General features: G+C 44.0%; 1 long non-coding RNA gene across 1 annotated transcript; it reads right to left on the minus strand.

Annotated features, from left to right (window-relative positions):
* Nucleotides 1–2,348: 2,348 nt before the first annotated feature.
* Nucleotides 2,349–6,016, minus strand: LOC126993227 (uncharacterized). The gene is made up of 2 exons (XR_007747528.1): nt 4,652–6,016; nt 2,349–4,547 (listed from the first exon to the last, which is right to left on the minus strand). It is a non-coding gene; the product is annotated as an uncharacterized LOC126993227 (long non-coding RNA).
* Between the last annotated feature and the right edge of the window lie 1,009 nt (nt 6,017–7,025).

Genomic DNA, 7,025 nt, shown 5'->3' on the forward strand with positions numbered 1-7,025 from the left:
CCATCTCTATCACACGAGAATGTTCCCTTAAGGAAACCAGAGGGAGTAGCTTAGTCTTCGATCATCTTTCACTCACATGCTCCACACGTTTAGGGCAGATAAGTTAATCCTATCCCTTATCTTTAGATCCCTTTATGCTGAACACGTGTGGACGGACCCCTCAAGGAAAGTCAAAGGGAGTTGCCTAGGCCCCTTTCACACGGCGCCACTCAGCAGGGTTACCGCTGGTACATAATGGGGATGAATGGAGGCTTTCACACGCAGCCACGACCACAAAAAGTACCGCTGCTCGTCACGATACGTGGCTTTCAATGGGAGCCTTCACACGTAGCTGCAGCCGCGACACTTTTTTTAGCAGCGCGTGTGTAGCGCGACTGTATAGCGCTGCTAAAGCCCGACTCAATTTTAGTCGGGCGTTAGCAGCGCCACCGACGCGCGTAAGTAGCGCTGCTGCAGCGCTACTGAGAAGCGCTGCTAAGTGGCCCCGTGTGAAAAAAGCCTTAGTCCTCGATCTTCCACCAGCCACATGGTCCATACGTTTAGGGCAGATAAGCTATCCCTATCCCTATCTGTTTAACATTTGATACTAACCTTACGGAACCCCAACTCTGTTTAGGTTAGTCCTCGATCCTTCACTATTGACAGAGTAGCCGAGCAGCCATTCGCATCCCACTCTATGCCCTCCCATATCCCTAACAACCACTACCTCCCTTCTGCCAACCCCAGAGCCAAACTTTAAGCATCTGTTGAGTATTGAAGATTTATAAAGCCCGTATTTGTAAACGTATCGGCGCCTCATTTCGCCTGTTTGAAAAGCCTGTCGTAAAAATTGCTGGGGTATATTCATGTAGTGTTTTGTGATCCTCGCGGTAGTTTTACATGACTTCTGCATCTTGAACGGGAGAAGCAGCCATGAAAACCCGGGTAACCTTCTCTGTGGCCTTGGGAAATAGTGATAATGGGAGCTCGATACGTTTCAGAACACGGTCAGTAGCCACTCAGTTCGGGGCTTCACTCGTATGGTTTCCTCCTTTCCTTCTTTTCTGCTGTCCTCTGTGTGGTTCTTAAACTCATGGAAGTATATGCAGACGTAGTGTAAACCTGAACGTACGTTGCTTATATTTATAGCCTATTGAAGCGTTGGATGGATAGAAGAGGATAGAAAAACTCGAGAACAGCGGAGGTATATGAGGCTAAGAGTATCTACTCAACCCTCCGCTGCTGTATCTAGTCCCATAACAAGCCAGTCTTGATTCACGTCCCTGAGAATGAAGACGTGTAGCAGTTTAGTGTGCCAAAAAAACTCTATCCCCCTTTCCAGTGCAAGAATGCGTGACACGGGCCTTCCCCACGCATGCCTCTTCCTCAGGCTATATATACGAGTATGAACGGTTGGTGTCGGTCAGTTAGAAAGAGAGGAAGACACAGGGTAAGCTACGACAAGGTGAGAAAGCGTACCACTTCTATTTGGACGAAGCTGGTGGATTGGTTGATTGTATTTCCCTGACGTATATGAACCTGGAGCGATGAATTAGCAGTGTCAGTTCAAGGAAAGACATACAGGGTACCTACCTATTACCTACCGCAAGGGGATAAAGAGAACCGCTTATATTTATTACTACGGTTGGTTTTCGCCTTTAGGTAACACGAACTTCAGGTAGGAAGGAAGGCAGACCGCAGGGGAGTACTGAGAACCACTTCTGTTTGTTAGTGAGGTTGTTTTGCTCTTCGTCTGTCTAACTATAAGGTTGTTTCTCACTTCGTCTGTGTTCCACCTGCAATATTAACAGTTAGGAAGGAAAGCAGACCGCAGGGATCGAGGTACTGAGAACCGCTTCTGTTTGTTACTATACGGTTGTTTTTCGCTTCGTCTGTGTTCCACCTCAATATTATCACCTCAAACACAGCATCCTATGACATCCCCGTAGCGTAGAGCAGTTTGACGTATGCCAGCTCATTTGTGTAACTGCTGGCCGTGGAGTTGTGTTCAAATTTGGAAGGAACGCTTACGACAGGCAGTGCGCGAGTGTTCCCAGGCTCAGAAACTCCCCTCAGACGCCCTCCCGTGTGACCTCAGGAAGTGACGGTGGACGAACGCAAAGGAATCAAAATGAGTGACCCTTGGAAAGGATTAAGACGAGAACACAAGAATTTGAACTGTTACAAATGAAAACGACTGAGTACGCTTCCTGACGAGTGGCTGCAGAAAAGAAGTTAGTGTTACCAGTGAAATTGATTGAATATTTTGCTGATGAGGATTATGAGAGACGTTTAAAGTGTTAGCAGTGAAAACGACGCGAGAGAAAATTCAAGCGTGATAGAACAGTGAAATAAAGAGTCCTTAGTTTCTTTGACGATGCGAAAGATAAGTCAAAGTGTTAGCAGTGAAAACGACCCCGTATATTTGTTGGTGAGGAATCGAGAGAGGATCCAAGAGTGTTAGAACAGTGAAATAAAAAGAAAATCCTTAAGTTTCCTTGTGTAGCCGAGACGTCGCCGTGATCCGAATTCCTCAAAGTTCCTGAAGGGTGTTGTAAAATTACCTTCACTGACAAAAGGACTTACCGGTTAAGATTCGTTTTGGTACCGTGCCAGTATCTCATTATCTACTTTATGAAACATCAGTAGCTCTTCATATATCTCTTCTACAAACCTTCAACAGTCATGGAAACGCTTTGAAAATCCAATTCAAGGAAATTTTTTTTTTTACTCTTGAAAATAGGGACGCTGCAGCCGGTGTTGCGAGAAATACCTCCTCGCTGAAATAAGTCACATATACATGTGGGGGGGGCGGTCGAGGGGGGCGCAGCCACCCCCGTTAGTAGGTCGTAAAGTTCGGTTGGAGTAGTTTAAATATGCTCCCCGACCCTAAACCCTCTGCGAGCTATTTTACGGCTGCGGCGGCTGCAGCGTCGCCGCGGCCGCCGCCAGAGGAGGCGACGCGCTTTCGTAAACATTATCCCCTATTTACAAGAGTAAAAAAAAGAGTCCTTGAATTGGATTTTCAAAGCATTTCCATGACTGTTGAAGGTTTGTAGAAAAGATATATGAAGAGATAGTGATGTTTCATTAAGTAGATAATGAGATACTGGCACGGTACTAAAACGAATCTTTACCGACTTACCCGAATCAGATTATATTAGTGATTGATTTATTCTGATCTGCAGTCAACTGGCTTAGTCTAGATTGACTCGGATTGACTTAATTGACGAGGCTTGATCTGGCTTGCCCCGAATCAACCTAGCTTGACTTTAGAGTGTCCTGGATTGACTCAAATGGACCTAGTTTGTTCTGGCTTATCCCGGATCAACCAAGCTTGACTTAGGTTGACCTAGATAGATTCAAATGAACATAGTTTGATCTGGCTTGCCCAAGATTGACCTAGCTTGAATTGGGTTGACCGATATAGATTCAAATGGACATAGTTTTATCTGGCTTGCACAAGATTGACCTAGCTTGACCTTGATTGACCTGACTTGGTATCGCTTGGCCCCGGGGCGCCGACACACGCTGGGGCAGGCCTCGGCAGCACTCCGGAGGCCTCCAAAGATGGACAAAAAGGAAATCAGCTAAAAGATAACGTTGAAAAGTGAGTTAGAAGCGAAGGTAAATGAGAAGATGAGGGTGTTAGTGGCCCGTCTGTGTTTTCCTTCGTATTAGTTAGTCATGTTTTGCTAGTCTTTGCGATTTACCTTACCCCCCCTCCCCCCCCTCTTGGTCTCCTAGAACCCCGTCACCCCCCCCCCTCCCACTTCCCTACCGGGTTGTCCACGCTCACACGATCTTGGCCCTTAAGCACCGCCGCAGTAAGGCTGAGTTTTGATCGCTCTCTGTCTATCTGTCTCCTATATTCTCTCGTTGTCGTAGAGTTGGGTGTTGTTTTTCAATTCGCTTCTTTCGCCAAGGGTTGCTTAAGGGTCAAAATTGCTCTCCTTCTCCCTCTCCCCCCCCCACCCCAGCCCTCCCTCCCTCCACCCCCACCGAGAAAGTTTAATTTTTTACCATAAACCTTTCGAAAAAAAACAATAAAAAATAATAATAATAACGGTAATAATAATAATAATAGGGTGTAAATTTCTACGGTGTAAATATCATTGGCCGAACCCTCCAGTCTGTAAAATACTTAAAAAAACGTATATTATGATAGCGCTAACCGTGAATCTATATATTATTGTGGAAGTTTTACAAATACAGTATATATATATATATATCTTAGAGAGAGAAAGAAGAATATAAGTTTATCGTCGCTGTAATACCACGCTGTAAATCAAAGAGAAGATTATAACTATGTACATACTAGTGATAATGATATAACAGTAATAATAATAATAATGATGATGATAATAACAAGTATATTATATAATACGTGTGTAGCCTTTGTAACATGAAACGCTTAAGTGATTTTTTTTTTTTTTTTGGTGTATATGAATGAATGAGGAACAAAATGGTGCCCAGAAGAGGAAGAGCAAGAGGAAGAGGAGGAAGAAGAGGAGGAGGAGGAAGAGGAAGAGGAGGAAGACTCGTTGATACGGTAACTTCCTTCATACCTCCTCTTCCTCCTTTTTTACGTTTGAGAGAATAGGATGAAGAGGAAGAGGAAGAGGAAGAGGAAGAGGAGGAAGACTTATTGATGCTGTAACTTGCTTCATACCTCCTCTTCCTCCTTTTTTACGTCTGAAAGAATAGGAGGAAGAGGAAGGAGGAGGAGGAAGAGGAAGAGGAAGGAGGAGGAGGAAGAGGAAGAGGAAGGCACGTTGATACAGTGACTTCCTTTCTTCCTTCTCTTCCTCCTTATTATATGACTAAAGGAAGAGGAGGAGGAAGAGGAGGAGGAGGAGGAAGAGGAGGAGGAAGAGGAGAAATTAAAGAGGTCACCACATTTAAACTTCCTCCTCTCTCCTCTTCCTCTTCCTCCTCCTCCTCTTCTTAAATCAGAAAAACAAAGAGTAAGAGGAAAATTTCAAGAGACCACGTTTGCGAAAATCCTCCCTTCTCTCCACCTCTTCCTCTTCCTCTTTACCCCCATTTCACCTCCTCTCTTACCCCATGCCTGTTGATAACGCCTCCCTGCCCAGACTGTAGGGTAAGACAAGGTAAGGCAAGGTAAGGGGAGGCAAGAAAGGAAGGGTAAGTTAAGGTAAGGGTACAGCTGGGATATAAGTCGCGTAAAAATTTTTGTCGCACTTTGTGTTTCTGGGCACGAGGTGAGAATTTTCGAAGAGGTCAGTTAGTGTTTGTTTGTTTGTTTGTTGTTTGTTTTGTTTTTTTATTTGTTTTCTTTCCTCTTTCTTTCGTCTGTTCTTCCTCTTCCTCTTCTGTGTTTTTTTTTTCGTTTTTTTCTTTTTTTCCTTCTCAATTTTTTTCCTTTCCTCTCTTCTCTTTCTTTTCCTTTTTCTTATCTGTTTTTCTCCTCCTTTTCCTCCTCCTCCTTCTTGTTCTTTGTCTTCTCATCCTCCAATTCCTCTTTCCTTGATCTCCTCCTCCTCCTCTTCCTCTTCCTCCTCCTCCTCCACTAACTGATCATCGCCACATTTCGAAAACTTTCTCCATAATCACGAGTTTGTGTTGAAAAAGCAAGTAGATAAAAAATATGAAGATAGAGAAAGCATCGATTATAACATAGGCCTACCCCCCCCCCCTCTCTCTCTCTCTCTCTCTCTCTCTCTCTCTCTCTCTCTCTCTCTCTCTCTCTCTCTCTCTCTCTCTCTCTCTCTCGTGATGGCGCCGCAGATGGTGAGAAAAAGAACAAAAGCGAGCAAAGATGAACAAATATACCACCGTAAGCATCTCTCTCTATATATATTACTGACTTTACCTAACCTCTCCTAGCTGAAGGTTGGTTAATAAAGAATATCAGTGTATGCCTCGGTGTCTCATTCAACCAGTGACGAGGAACCATGAACTTATATGCTAGAAACGTGTGCAATCAGTGTTCATATTCTTAAACATTATTTCGACCCTCAAGCACACAAATTTAAGGCTTTCGTAAGAGCAGTGAACTTCTGAATGGAATAAAACTAACTAATTAACCTGTTCCAGTCTTATCAAACCTTCCCGCGCCCAAGTAATCTACACATACTTGACAAGGCCTTCGTAGGCGTTTTGGGCATTTCCAGGGATAGTTTAATGGCCCTGGTGGTAGTATATGACCCTTCTGTACCAAGAATGAAAAATAAACTTATCAACGACGCTCAAGCACACAAATTTAAGGCTTTCGTAAGAACAGTGAACTTCTGAATGGAATAAAACTGTAACCAATTAACCTGGTCCAGTATTCTCAAACCTTCCCGCGCCCAAGTAACCTGCACATATTTGACAAGGCTTTCATAGGCGTTTTGGGCATTTCCAGGAGTAGTTTAATGGCCCTGGTGGTAATGTGACCCTTCTGTACCAAGAATGTGGAAAAAAAGCTTATCAACGACACTCAAGCACACAAATTTAAGGCTTTCGTAAGAACAGCAGTGAATTTCTGAATGGAATTAACCTGGTCCAGTATTCTCAAACCTTCCCGCGCCCAAATAGCCTTCACACACTTGACAAGGCTTTCGTAGGCGTTTTGGGCATTTCCAGGGGTAGTTTAATGGCCCTGGTGGTAGTATGACCCTTCTGTACCAAGAATGAAAAAAAAACTTATCAACGACGCTCAAGCACACAAATTTCAGACTTTCGTAAGAACAGTGAATTTCTGAATGGAATTAACCTGTAACTAATTAATCTGGTCCAGTATTCTCAAACCTTCCCGCGCCCAAATAGCCTACACATACTTGACAAGGCTTTCGTAGGCGTTTTGGGCATTTCCAGGGGTAGTTTAATGGCCCTGGTGGTAGTGTGACCTTTCTGTACCAAGAATGTGAAAAAAAAATTATGAACGGCTCCCAAACACACAAGTTTAAGGCTTTTGTAAGAGCACTGCACTGCACATACTTGACAAGGCTTTCGTAGGCGTTTTGGACATTTCCAGGGGCAGTTTAATGATCCTGGTGGTAGTGTGACCCAGGGTTGCCAAACTGTCGTACTGAAAACAT

The sequence above is a fragment of the Eriocheir sinensis genome, chromosome 7 (assembly GCF_024679095.1).
Source record: "Eriocheir sinensis breed Jianghai 21 chromosome 7, ASM2467909v1, whole genome shotgun sequence".
NCBI classification, from domain to species: Eukaryota; Metazoa; Arthropoda; class Malacostraca; order Decapoda; family Varunidae; genus Eriocheir; species Eriocheir sinensis.